The following is a 15,357-nucleotide window of genomic DNA, read 5'->3' as shown; positions in this document are numbered from 1 at the left end:
ACACAATGTCCTGACCAGAAGTCAAATTGGATTTCCACCAAATTACCGTACATCTGACCATATTTACATGCTACATACTTTAATTGAAAAACATGTTATCCAAAATAAAGGCAACATTTTTGCATGCTTTATTGAAAAGCATTTGATTTGATCAGGCACCAAGGATTATTCTTCAAACTTACTGAAAGCAGGGCAGGAGGTAAAACCAACAACCTTATACAATCAATGTACACTGAAAGCAAATGCGGCGTGAAAATGAGCACAAAAAGAACAAAATATTTTTCCCAGGAGCGTGGAGTGAGACAGCGATGCTGCTTAAGCCCAGCATTGTTCAGTCTATACATCAATGAATTGCCAATCATTCCGGAGTGATCTACAGCCCCTGGTCTCACTCTTCACTACTCAGAAATCAAATGCCTGCTTTATACAGATGACCTGGTTCTGTTGACCCTTACTGAACAGGGTCTACAGCAGAATCTGGACCTGCTGGAGCAATACTGTCAGACCTGGGCTCTGACAGTCAACCTCAATAAAACTCAAATCACGACCTTCCAGAAAAGATCCAGATCTCAGGGAACACAACGCACATTCACAATAGGAACTAACCAAATAAAACACTACAATTATCTAGGGCTAAGAATCACTTCCACTGGAAACTTCAACCCTGCAGTGAATGAACTCAGAGATAAAGCCTGCATGGGCTATAGAGATACCTGTTAGAATCTGGTTAAAATTTTTAGAATCAGTGATTGAGCCGATTGCCCTGTATGGCAGTGAAGTGTGGGGTCCACTTACAAATCCAAATCATGAATTCACCAAATGGATAAAACATCCAATAGAGACCCTGCATGCAGAATTCTGTAAAAATATTCTACAAGTACACCGGCACACAACAAATAATGCATGCACGGCAGAATTAGGCAAATATCCACTAATTATAAAAATACAAAAAAGGGGGGCCTGGGTAGCTCAGCAAGTAAAGACGCTGACTACCACACTTGGAGTCGCAAGTTAGAATCCAGGGCGTGCTGAGTGACTCCAGTCAGACTTGCTAAGCAACCAGTTGGTTGCTAGGGTGGGTAGAGTCACGTTGGGTTAACCTCCTCGTGGTCGCTATAATGTGTGGTTCTCGGTGGGGCGCGTGGTGAGTTGTGCGTGGATGCCGCAGAGGATAGCATGAGCCTCCACATGCGCTATGTCTCCGCGGTAACAAGCTCAACAAGCCACATGATAAGATGCGTGGATTGACTGTCTCAGACGTGGAGGTAACTGAGATTCGTTCTCCGTCACGCGGATTGAGGTAAGTCACTACGCCACCACAAGGACCTAGAGCGCACTGGGAATTGGGCATGCCAAATTGGGGAGAAAAGGGGAGAAAATAAAAAAATAAAAAAACACATACACGCGCACACACACATACAAATACAAAAATAGGCAATCAAATTCTGGAAACATCTAAAACTCATTGACCCCCAGTCATACCATTATAAAGCCCTACAATACCAAGAGTTGAGCTAAGTAAACAGTCCCCTCTCTCATCTGGTCAAGAGCTTTAGGATCACTAACATCCACTAACCCCCATCACACTAAAGATCTGTACCAGAATAACCTGGCTAAACAAATTAGATACAGACAAATTTCAGCACAAATGAAAGCTAATTATATCACCTATTGGGAAAATCAAACTCAACAACAGAGTAAAATGCAATTCTATCTGGCCCTAAAAAGACAATACACAATGGCAGACTATCTGTACACAGTGACAGACTAAAAAAACTGAGAGCCACCTTGACAAGGTACAGACTGAGTGGACACAACCTCACTATAGAAATGAGCAGAAACAGGAAAACATGGCTGCCACAGGACGAAAGGTTGTGTTTACACTATGATCAAAACAAAATAGAGACAGAGCTGCATTTTCGAACAGAATGTAAAAAATATACTGACATCCGGGAAAAAATGTACCACATAATTAAACATATACATAACACATTTAATAATTTAACTAACTATGAAAAACTGCCCTTCATATTAGGAGAACACAAAGACTGCTGTGTGATAGCAGCACAATATGTGTCTGTCTGACACTATATGAGGAACAGTGAGTGAACTGACTTTAGTCTGTATACATTTTTTACTATGGATCTTTCTTATTCTTATTAGGTTTTTTTCTTCCTCCTTTATATTTATATATTTATTTTTATTATTTAACTACCATTTTACCTTATTTATCAAGTATACATTGTATATTTGTCTTATTATATAATGTACATTGTTTTGCACAGTCTTCGTTTTGCAGTCTTATTTGTACATGCAGCTCAGCTGTAAATGCTTTGGCAATACAAATGTACAAATACTGTATTTGTTATGCCGATAAAGCCCCTTAAAACTGAAAACTGAAACTGAAAGAGAGAGAGAGAGAGAGAAAGAGAGAGACAGACAGAGGGAGAGAGGGACAGAGGTAGAGAGAAGACACAGAAGGGTAATGCAAAGTGAAGCAAGGACAAGGGCAGATGATAGATAAGTAAATGTATCCAAAAAAGAAAAGAAAATCCAGCAGAATAAAGAGAACTAACAAGGGTAGATGTATTCTCAGACTCAGTGATCACAGTCTATCCATAGAAAGAGAGGCAGACACAAACAAACATGGCTTCCAAAGGAAGACAGAGGGTGTGTCTCATTCCACTCTACTTCCTTATGATGTGAATCAGTATGCTATATCATGAACACACATTTTGGCACTAGTGATTATCCACTAAACATTGGGTCAGTAATAACTCAGTTGCTTGTGACACGATTACAAGGCTGTGCATTAAAACGTAGCTGGTATTTATCAACAACATTACTGTATAACACACCTTGACTGATATCCTTCTGCTATCATTTGTTTGTTTATCGTGTATCTTCACTGCAGCTGTTTGAATGTACAGTGCAGTAAAAAAGAGAGATGAGGAAGAGAGGGGTTCTCCACAGCAATGATTAGGTTAGGTTTACTTGCAGTTGCCCTGAGAATACAATCTCCTAGAACACATTTCCACTCATGCAAGAAATGTATTCTCACATGCAAGAAACAAATCAATGTGCATGCACACACTAATACAGCACAAGAAACTAGAACAAAGCATAACATAAGCACCAACACACAGCAATGATTGACAATTGCACAAACTGGGAAATGTATGCAGAATCCAAAAATAAACAAAGAAAGAGCAAGTGTCAGTGAACAGATCATGGAAGCAATAAAAGGTTTGAATGACATTCCAAAACTCTCTGCTCTCAGTTAACCTCCCATAACACAGCCTCTTTTAGGATCATGAAATAACTCTTTGACTGAACTTGATTCAATCATGGACAGTGGTTCCACATGTTTGAAATGAGTTTTCTAAAATTACCATGCAATCTCAGCTTACAAATTTTAAGTAGGGGGAAACATACTGATTCGAGTAAACCCAACAAAACTATGTTAATTCGGTTACATGCTAGCTAGTGACAGTAAATGTTAGCATGCTAAATATGCTAGTGGGAAGCACTACCGACACCGGATTCACACATCCTCCGTGAGTGTGGCGTGAGCAGGGTGATCGTGTTGGACGTTCACATTGGCCACGTCTCTTCCGCGAGAAACAGCAGCGCCTCTGTGCAGAAAATAAAGTTATCTATGGGGTCCTAGGCTAAAACTTTTCTTTAATAAGTTCGTAATAAGCTGAGGTTATTGCTGCTTCAAGGACAACAGCGGGCAGTCACGTGCACTTCATCTTTATCAGCACACTTGGTTGTGATTGGTTAATGTTGTGTCACCTATATACACAGAATGACAAAAGGTCCAGCAGTTTATTAATTCTTTATTTATTTTATTGAGTTTACTTGCATACAGAAATATTAATTGTAGTGTACTATAGGTTCGGTTTGAAGAATTTTGATTTGCTTTTGTGTCTTTTCAATATTCTCCTAATTATTTTAGTGTTGTACTGTACCCAGAGCCGCTGAGCTCAGTGTGAGCTGCGCGGCAAAAATAGGCTCAATGCCGAAACTATCCGCTCACTGCAGCATCTGGGACGCTTCACCTCGTGACTCACGCTTGCAGTGTATACGGTGTCATCTGTTAATATGGGTGTCGAAATGAAAATGTGCTGCTCACGCCTCACTCACGGAGGATATGAGTGCAATTAGGTTACTTTGCTATGATAACCACAGCAATTTCTCAATAAACAGAGCTAGACTAATAATCGGTTTGACCGATATTTTTAACCAAATATTTACACTTTTCCATTTAATTGGTTATAGGTTCTTTAAAATCAGGTTTACTGATAATGTTGGACACAAAATACATAACATTTTTATTTGAACGTGTATTTTGCAACTAAAACTAGTCAAATTAATTTGTTGTAGACTGTGTGCAATATTTGTTTAGTAAAGCTATTCACCTGAGGTCAGTGATAAATTATTAAGTAGTTAAAGTGCCTAAAAGCAGAAATAAAACAAGAATTACGAATTGTTTATGCCTGCAGGTTATTGGACACTTAAACAAAAAATAATCAGTATTGTATCGTTCATTAAAAACTAAAACTGGTTAATCTCTATCAGTGAATAAAGCAATATGCAATAAGTAGAATATACAATGGGTGTTGTCCTCAACCTAAGCTGAAGCTCCACTTTTCACCATAATGGCAGTGGTGAATTCTCAGGGCCAGCAAAGCCTTCTCTGCAGGCCTAACATGCCAAATAAAAAAATATTTTTCATCCTTTCATTCTCAATCACCTTTTTGCCTATATATATTTAATCGCTTTCCACTTTTAATTAATCTACAAACAAATAGAGAAAAACAAAAAGTTTATCCAGTTACAATTTATTCCTCGATGCTTACAAGCAAAGTGCATACAGATACAGCTGTTTCAAAAATCGCATGCCCGAAGCCCGAAGCAGCACGTGAGTCTGAGCTCCACCCCCTCAGGCCTTCAGAATTTCCACAGAATCCCTCAACAGTGCAAATGAATGAGCAACTAAAGTCAGATTGGCAGATTTATCAGCCAATCAGATTGATTTATTTGTTCTTGGTGGGTGTGATCTTTAGGATATGTCCGGTAGAGGCCTTCTAGCTGGCCTTGAGTGACGCAATCGCTTTAAGTGATGTACATAAATTGAAAGCGAAGAGCGCAAGATCTTGCTGATGAGTCGACTGTCACTGCCGCTATCACCATTGAAAAAGACATCCTTATGGATTTAAAAACACGAGATGTTTTGCATGACCGTGTGATTGCTTTATTTATTCGACAAGAAAGGAGGACTGATTTTCACTTCAAGCAAATTGGTAAGTACTTTTTGCATTGTTATAGCAACATCAGGAGTTTTCTAAATGTAAATTAGGCTGCTTGAGCATTCAGTGGTGGATCAAGTTTTGAAAATTAGTGCTGCATTCCATTCAACTTGGAAAGTCGGATTTTACTAGGAAAAGTGCAATGGAATGCATCTTTAAGTCAGAATTACAACTTGTAGGCTCGTGCAGAAATTCTCAACTCTGATTTTGCCGAGATGCAGGGGCATGATGTCACACAAACATGTCGAAACTCAGGGAGATATACAAAGTAAGTGATAAACATTCATTTTATTAAGTAATATCGATAAATGAGTTCGTTTCCAAGCTTGTTTAACAAACGCCTGCAGAAACAAGTGAATAAAACATTATAATCTCTTTTGATAATTGTACACCTGAAGCACAAATGCTAGTGCTGCAGCATAATGTTTATCAGTTGGTTTGCTAGGAGACATCTCTAATCAGAATCAAACCCCTACTAAGCTAATGGAAGCATTGCAGTTCCGAATATCGGGGAATGGAATGCATTTATGGTCGGAGATATCAAGTAGGAATATCCCACATCCAACTTGAATGGAACGCAGCATAACCGTGTACCCTGACGAAACAAAATTTATTGCAAGCAACATTTTAATCGCAAATATTATTAGATAGAATTTCCAGGTATTATAGACCTCCTTGGTAGATTCATATGAAAAACTATGATTCTGAATGTCTGTTCAGGAGATTTCACAAACAGTCATGCTGCAGTTAAAATTAGGCTTGCTTGAGCATTAAGTGTCATTTCAATTTCTGGCTTTCGTGCGTGGACATGTTTTTAAAATGTCAGTTGGTATTATTATTTATCTGTGACATAATGTATGATGCCCAAAGGCATAGACTGTCTTATTCATTGTGAAACTGTGTTTTCTTAATGGCATGAATCACACTGAAGGCCTAGACTTTAAATGCACGGCCCGCCACTGCATAATGGTAACCCCCAAAACACCAACATAAAAGAAACTCTTTTTAATCTCAACATAAAACAATAAGCACTAACAAGAAAATTTTTAAAAGAATATTTCAGCTCTGTAGGTCCATATAATGCATGGGTGCCAACATTTTGACACTCAAAAAAGCACATAAAGGCAGCATAAAAGTAATAAATTTGACTCCAGTGGTTAAATCAATATATTCAGAAGTGAAATTATAAGTGTGGGTGAGAAACAGAACAATATTTAAGACCATTTTTGCTAGAAATCCCTACCCAGTAGGGGGTGATATGCATGAAGAATGTGAATCACCAAAAATACAAGAAGAATGTCAAAGTGAAAGTTAATGTAGAGACTGACTGAGCAGGGAGGAGAATTTATAGTAAAAAAAGGACTTAAATATTGATCTGTTTCTCACCCGCACCTATTATATCACTTCAGAAGACATTGATTAAACCACTGGAGTCTGTAGACTTGTATGATGACTTATGTGACTCTTCTTCTTCTTCTTTTGGCTGCTCCCATTAGGGGTCACCACAGCATATTTGACTTGGCACAGGTTTTCTTTTTTTACGCTGGATGCCCTTCCCGACGCAACCCCCAGTGGCTGGGGGACTCTCACTCATACCTACGGGGCAATTTAGAGTCTCCAATTTACTTAACCTGCATGTTTTTGGACTTGTGGTGGAAACCGGAGCACCCGAAGGAAACCCACGCGAACACGGGGAGAACATGCAAACTCCACACAGGAAAGCCCAGTTGAGCCGGGTCTTGAACCCTTCTTGCTGTGACTTTTTGGCACCCATTCACTTGCATTGTATGGACCAAAAGAGCTGAGAAATTCTCCTAAAAATCTTCATTTGCGTTCTGCTGAAGAAAGAAAGTCATATACATCCGGGATGGCATGAGGGTGAGTAAATGATGAGAGAATTTTCATTTTTGGGTGAACTATTCCTTTAAGTTCACTTGGTTTACATGCATTTTTGAGTAATTTGAACATAAAAGGATTAAGTAAAAGTGTTGATAGTGAAAGTTCTTTTTTTTTTGTGTGTATTTTGCCATCAGAACAACTTGTTATCACTAGGGGTGTGCATGAGTAATCGATTAATAGAATACTCATTCAGCTTTAAAACAATATTCAAATATTGCAATTTAATTTTCCTTTATGCCTTTGCCTGCTGTGGGCAACAATGAAACTGCTTCTCTAACCTAAATCTTGCTGTTACAAGTTGGCTGGCACTGTGGATGCAAGACATTGTAAAAGGAATAATTGACCCAAAAAGAAAATTCTGTCATTATTTAAAGTGATTGTATCACTTCAGAAGACTTGGAATGTATGTTTCTATGAGTCCTTTTTTTAATCTAGATGTTGTTCTTGCATTGTGCAATTTTTTTCATAAGAAAAACTGTTTCAAAGATTGAAGGTTAAACTTAAAATTCTAAATTTTAAGTAATCCATTACTCATTTTCGTTATGTGTTAGAGTGCTCAACTTCAAAATTACTGGAAATGCCCATCCCAAGTTATCAATCCCTCAACACAAAAAAAGTGACTGTTTGTCAAGCATAGGCTCAGGGGTGTAAAGTAATTGAGTAAAAATACTTAAGTATTATTTTTTGGGGATTTGTACTTGAGTGCAATTTAAATGGAATACTTGTATTTTTACTTAATTACATTTTCAAAGAAAATGTTTTTGTTTTTACTCCTTACAATTTTAAACTTGAAAAGTACTCGCAACATTTTTGCAGATCATTTTCTTTTGTCTTACTGGACTGATGCCGCCTTTTTACTGCATCTGACAAACGACAGATGACAGACCAGAGGTCAGTCATTTTCAAATGGAGAGTCACAAGGTCTGCTGTGTGGAGTTCCAACCATCTGCAGAGGCCAAATTTCTGATCTGATTTGAGCTTCGGATACGTTGAAATATTTGTGCGACTAGACCTTATGTGACCGCCCGACTGAATGTGATGTATTCATTCAAAACTATAAGCACGAAATGAGAAACACTGACAGTTTCTGTCCAAAACTTTATTATAAATGCCTACTTCTACAGATTGGATAGTTATGAAGTTAAAAATGATTGAAAAATCATTCAGATTGATGAGAAATCATTCACATTGCAAAAAAAATAAAATAATAATATATACACTATATTGCCAAAAGTATTCGCTCACCCATCCAAATAATTGAATTCAGGTGTTCCAATCACTTCCACGGCCACAGGTGTATAGAATGAAGCACCTAGGCATGCAGACTGCTTCTACAAACATTTGTGAAAGAATGGGCTGCTCTCAGGAGCTCAGTGAATTCCAGCGTGGTACTGTGATAGGATGCCACCTGTGCAACAAGTCCAGTCGTGAAATTTCCTCGCTACTAAACATTCCACAGTCAACTGTCAGTGGTATTATAACAAAGTGGAAGCGATTGGGAATGACAGCAACTCAGCTACGAAGTGGTAGGCCACGTAAAATGACAGAGCGGGGTCAGCGGATGCTGAGGCGCACAGTGCGCAGAGGTCGCCAACTTTCTGCAGAGTCAATCGCTACAGACCTCCAAAGTTCATGAGGCCTTCAGATTAGCTCAAGAACAGTGCGTAGAGAGCTTCATGGAATGGGTTTCCATGGCCGAGCAGCTGCATCCAAGCCATACATCACCAAGTGCAATGCAAAGCGTCGGATGCAGTGGTGTAAGCACGCCGCCACTGGACTCTAGAGCAGTGGAGACGCGTTCACTGGAGTGACGAATCACGCTTCTCCATGTGGCAATCTGATGGACGAGTCTGGGTTTGGCGGTTGCCAGGAGAACGGTATTTGTCTGACTGCATTGTGCCGACTGTGAAGTTTGGTGGAGGGGGGATTATGGTGTGGGGTTGTTTTTCAGGAGCTGGGCTTGGCCCCTTAGTTCCAGTGAAAGGAACTCTGAATGCTTCAGTATACCAAGAGATTTTGGACAATTCCATGCTCCCAACTTTGTGGGAACAGTTTGGGGATGGCCCCTTCCTGTTCCAACATGACTGCGCACCAGCGCACAAAGCAAGGTCCATAAAGACATGGATGAGCGAGTTTGGTGTGGAAGAACTTGACTGGCCTGCACAGAGTCCTGACCTCAACCCGATAGAGCACCTTTGGGATGAATTAGAGCGAAGACTGCGAGCCAGGCCTTCTCGTCCAACATCAGTGTCTGACCTCACAAATGCGCTTCTGGAAGAATGGTCAAAAATTCCCATAAACACACTCTTAAACCTTGTGGAAAGCCTTCCCAGAATAGCTGAAGCTGTTATAGCTGCAAAGGGTGGGCCGACGTCATATTAAACCCTATGGATTAAGAATGGGATGTCACTTAAGTTCATATGCGTCTAAAGGCAGGTGAGCGAATACTTTTGGCAATATAGTGTATATATATATATATATATATATATATATATATATATATATATATATATATATATATAAACAAAAGGCTTTTGTAATTAAATGTGTACATTCGCCATCATATTTAAATCTATGAATTTCTACTCCCTATTTGCTGAATTATTGTTGTTGTTGTTGTTGGGCAACTATTAATTATAATAATAACTAATAAACCAGCAATGATAATGATGGAAATAATAATGACAATAAAAATAATTGAATCTGAGCAAATATTAATTATGAACTTTATTGAATTTATCCATCTGCTCAACAGCACGGTTTGGCAGCAAACCTAAGAAAACAACTCACAAAACCAACAACATTAACGTTCTTCAAAGTTTATTTTGAATTTTTTTTATCTTTCTCTATGTCTCAAGGGGCTGGGTGCTCTGACATCGACATTTGTGAGTGCCTCCTCCCATGCAAAGAACCTTGCGTGACTGTGGCAACCTTGTTGCAAAATTAAATTATGTGGTTCATTACACGTCTCAGGGCAGTTCCGAAGTGAAATGTCCACTGTGTGGCGCTAAACACGAGTGAAATGTTCTCCCGAACAGATGAAGTTTTAAAGGTTAATGTTTTATCAAGATTTAAACAAAATATTTTAATGTACAGCAAAAAATAAAAAATAAAAAAAAATAAAAAAAAAAATAAAAAAGTTAATAGTTGTTTAGTACTTTTGAAACCTGGCTTATAAAATGAATATGCAGTTTAAACTGGAAAGAGGTCTAATATTCTTTGATTTCAATATCGGCCAAATTAAGCCGATACCGATAATTTATATACAGATTCCGATATGGTCACTACTATACTGTGTGTCCCTACAATGAGATATAGGCAGGTTTACAGGCTTTCCCTCAGCCTCCTTTACTAATAAAGTCTAATCTTCATTTGCCAGCTAAAGCAGCGTCCCACTGAAGCTGAGTGCAATAAGCACGCCAGAGCACATTAAAGGCAGGAGGAAAAGTCAATTAAGAAATCAAACATGCAGAGAAGGAACCAGACAAAGAGGAAGTTTGTAAGAAGGAAAAATGTGAAGAAAAGATATGTGACTCATAGGGAGGAGAAGTGGTGGGGGAGATGCGGTGACCGAGTGCAAACACTGCATTTACGCAGTCCATTACACTTTTACAGGTTCTAACAGTGTGGAGGGGGCAGGGGGGACTCTGTTTTCTATTGCTCTCTGTAAAACGAACACATCAGCAGAACACATCTTAGGCACATCCTGAAAGCTTCGATTTTTCCTTCACAGGCTGCATCAGTGTAAATGTCCTATTGGGAGGTGAGTTTTTCTAAAGTGCACACAAGGAAGAGCGATCAATGGCTGTCTCAGTAAGCATCATTCCAGACTGTTCTGATAGCAAGATATGTTTCGTCCAGCCGATTGAAATCAGCAACCAGAGTGGGAAAGAGAGAGAAAAAAGAGAAAGCATGTATGTGAGTATAGAGAAAGATCAGCAGCAGTGGTGGATACCACAAATACAACCCTAAGGCAATCACACAAACGTCAACTCAGAGATACTCTCCAAGACCATTGGGACACAAGAGTACAGAATGAAAGGATGAGGATAGAGTTAGCACTAGCACTAGATATCCTTGGTCAGTGATTTAAAGGGGCTTTGTGCAGTTTGTTCTATGATAAAATACTTTCTCATATTCCAGTTTAAAAGTAAAGTGTGTAATTTCTGTGCCATTAACAGCACCAAACAGAATTGGAAAAATAATCCTGTTTTTCATTTTAATCAAATTTCATACACTCCCCTGTCGTTCATGTTTGGACAAACAGGTAGTCCCAGCAAAGCTCACGACACTGGTTGAGCCAATGTTGTTAAAACAGAGATCGGGGAGCGAGGTGGAAGAAGCTGTAACAGTCTTTGGGAAACTTGTTTGGAAACAACAATTTTTAAATTCCGCAAGTGGCACAAAAACATAGGGCAACTTTTAAGACAAGTGTGTGCATTTCTCATAAAATGACCATTTGGGGCTGACTGGAATGATATCAGCTGAAAAGAAGAAATTGCTGAAACATGCACCACCCACTGAGTCAAAGGCTTCTGCTCTCTGCATTTAAGTGCTGTAGGATGTTGTAATTCTGCACATTTGGCAGCATGAAGCAGATTTGGCTGAAAGAGTTGTACAAGTGTTTCTGTTCACTTGACTCGCAGTATACTGAACACTAATGGACTAATAAAAATAAAGGCATAAAATACAGTCAGATCAATCTCCTCTTTTGCAGCCATGCTGCAGTAGGGAACCACTGGTATAGGAAAGCATTTCAACTACAAATCATGCCCTAATGTCATTATTGGGATCTTAAAGTAATTTTTTCGTTAATCATGATTCGTTATCACAATCATGATTTTGAGTATCCTGACCAGTCTGATAGAACAGCACTGGCTCAACAAATGACATGAGTTAGGTGTAAGACTACCAACTATTAGAAAATGAACAGGCAACATATTCTTTGTTTTGTCTTTTTATCCTCCCCTTTTCTCCCCAATTTTTAATGCCCAATTCCCAATGCGCTTTAAGTCCTCGTGGTGGCGTAGTGACTCGCCTCAATCCGGGTGGCGGAGGACGAATCTCAGTTGCCTCTGCGTCTGAGACCATCAATCCGCGCATCTTATCACGTGGCTTGTTGAGTGCGTTACCGCGGAGACATAGCACCTGTGGAGGCTTCACGCTATTCTCCACGGCATCCACGCACAACTCACCATGCGCCCCACCGAGAGCGAGAACCACATTATAGCAACCACGAGGACGTTACCCCATGTGACTCTACCCTCCCTAGCAACCGGACCAATTTGGTTGCTTAGGAGACCTGGCTGGAGTGACTCAGCACACCCTGGAAGCAACATACTCTTTTAACTGTATGGCAAGACTTTCATTCCTAGAACCGTCATATTAAGCATTACGTTTTGTCCCATTCATAAATATACCAACATATGCATTCACACATACTCTGTCGTTCTCTCTGGCTCTGCAGCACTGTGTATTTGGCAGGTTGATTTGGCAGAGCTTAGTGCAGCACGTTATCTAGACACTTTGTTGTGTTGGCTAGGTGCTTACCATTGCCCAAGTTCTCAGATGACAGCAGATCTAGTATAACAACACCGAAATCACCTTCCACCATAATAGAGGAGAGCAAAGAGAAATATACTTCTTCTCTTTCACATTTAGCAGAGTGTCGCTTTCTCTTCAAACTCTCCAGAGTAGGTGGAAACCCTGTGGCCCACTGTGTGAAGAGTCAGCAGGCCCACAGAGGCTGTCTGGTAGAGACTGATTGATGGGCATTGCTTCAGTGCTCTTACAAGAGCCTTTGCCCTTATAGCTGTTTGACTACAGATCTACTCTGTGACACTATCATGATGACCCTCATGATCATCTGATAAACTTCATTCTAGATCACTGCTGGTGCACAATACAGCTCTGACAACAACAGAGGTGCTCCACAACCTATTGACTCTCAGATACACTCAGATTCAGTTGCCTGAATGTCTTCAGTATGCTTTGCTGCATTCATGCTTTGGCTGGTATTGGCAGGCACAATTTAAAAAGCATGAATGCTAAAACAACTGCATTCACACATAGTGGTTATGCATTCAACATATGCATTCACACATAGTGGCACGCAGTGGTTCTCAACTGGTTTGCTTCAGGACCCAGGTATTACATTGGACATCAAGTGGGGACCCAGCACTGTACCAAAATTGTTTATTGTACAAATAAAAAAAGTGCCAAAGGGCCGTTCGCACCAAACATGTTTGTGCTTTGACCATTGTGCCACATTTTTTACACGTAAAAAAAAAAAAAAAAAAAAAAAAAAAAGACTTTACCTTTTAAAAAACATCTTGAGACACCTGCACACTGTTCCATTCTTTGCGCTGTGGCTAGCATTTTTAATACAAGAAAACATACAGTCCGAACGGTTCCTACACACTGAACAACCAGTGGGCTAAATATTGTATGAACAGTAGTCATTACAAAGTTACAGGTGAATTTGCACCAAAATACAGTACAGTTTGACTGGTCACAAAGCCTTTGACATCAACAACAAAAGCTATGGAAAGCATTTTCTTCTCCTCTTCGCCTGGGTTCAGGAAGTATTTTCCCATTCATTTCTTCCATAGACCTTTCATAATATCCTTCATAAAAGAGTTCTAAGCCACGAACCAAACCAGCAAGTTCCAAAGTGAATCACAACATTACAAACTTTGTTTTGAAGCGAAAAATGATTTTGGAAAATCTGACAAAAATACAAAGGTACAAGACTGTGTACTTTACATCTTTAATGAGGGAATGAACTACAATACCATGAAGCATTGCAAATGATGTAATCGAATATAAAATTATGGAAATATATAAAACTATTGAGTTTAGGTTGTTTATTATAAGTATAGAAACAATATAGTTTAAGTTTATTGTGAAATATTCTGATATATACAAATATATAAGTAGTTTGAGGGTGAAGGGAGACCGACTCAATTGCGTCATACACAGTGCGTCAAGACACATGGGTACGGGCGATCACTTCTGGGCTTGTTTGGCGGGCTTTCTTTACCGCAGTTCTCTGACTGGTGGATCTTTCTCTGCTGGACCACTATGTTTGCATTTGTTAACCAGGAACTCCGCTATTAAACATGGTTTTTAAACAATGAAGTTGAAATAGCACGGACTGATGGCTTCAACAGAAACATATACATCGATGAACAACCTTGGAACTCATGGTATGTCTGTCTTTAAAGGTTCGTAAATTATCGAACAAAATCAATTCATCTATGGAAAATGCATGAGATTTCAACTTATGAAACCAGACTGTTGCGCTCTATACAGAACTGCTTTCAGGCACTGGGAGAAAGTCCAACAATGCACTTGTTGGAAACAGATAAGCAATATTATCAACATGCTTGATATGGGGCAAGACAGTATCCTAGAAAGTTCAAGGATTGATTATCTCAAGGCTCTGTAATGCAAACTTTCAGAAATTGCAGTGTCACCACCAATGGGACATTTGTCTAACACATGATTCTTGCAGAAAATTCTAATCATTGCTGCTCAGTTAAAATATATTAATATTTTCTATTATATCTATTGTCATCTACTTTAAGTCACATAAAGACCATTCACTTAAACATTTCAATGTGTTATATATCTGCAAGACTAAATAATTAAAAGTCTCTGAGAGACAGACCTAGATACAGTTATGAACTAATTAAAAGACAATAGTAATTAGGTTTTGTGACAGTTACTTTGTGCAATCCACCTGTCTTCCAGACACATGGGGAGAGATGAAACATGATTACCACAACTGGCTCAAGGGCCTCTTGAACAACAGGTGTTACTAGCCAAGCACACAGGTGATGTGTGGAGGATGTTTAAATTTTAAAGAGATACTGTATCAGTGCTTATATACTCATCATCAGATATCTCTGTCCCTGTCATTTGAGATGCTGACTAAAAAACTACACAACGATCTGGGTGTTGGAAATCCATTTTATTGGTTGTGTGTTGTCACTGTGTGGTTAACCACTGGTATCCCTTTACCATTGTAACCACAGTTTCTGCAAACATAACACTACAATTAATGTTACTGCAGTACAATTTTACTAATTAATATGGAATCTCCTTCAAACACAGTAAAAAATGTACAAATTCTGCCAAT

At 39.1% G+C, this 15,357-nt stretch overlaps 1 protein-coding gene across 4 annotated transcripts in view; it reads right to left on the bottom strand.

Moving 5' to 3' along the window:
• LOC127439957 (oxysterol-binding protein 2-like) overlaps nt 1-15,357 on the bottom strand; it is a 139,633-nt gene that overhangs the window by 123,127 nt on the left and 1,149 nt on the right. The window lies entirely within an intron of this gene.

This window comes from Myxocyprinus asiaticus, chromosome 4 (assembly GCF_019703515.2).
Source record: "Myxocyprinus asiaticus isolate MX2 ecotype Aquarium Trade chromosome 4, UBuf_Myxa_2, whole genome shotgun sequence".
Taxonomy (NCBI): domain Eukaryota; kingdom Metazoa; phylum Chordata; class Actinopteri; order Cypriniformes; family Catostomidae; genus Myxocyprinus; species Myxocyprinus asiaticus.
The sequence above is the reverse complement of the archived record's forward strand: the minus strand, read 5'-3'. Positions and strand labels throughout refer to the sequence as shown.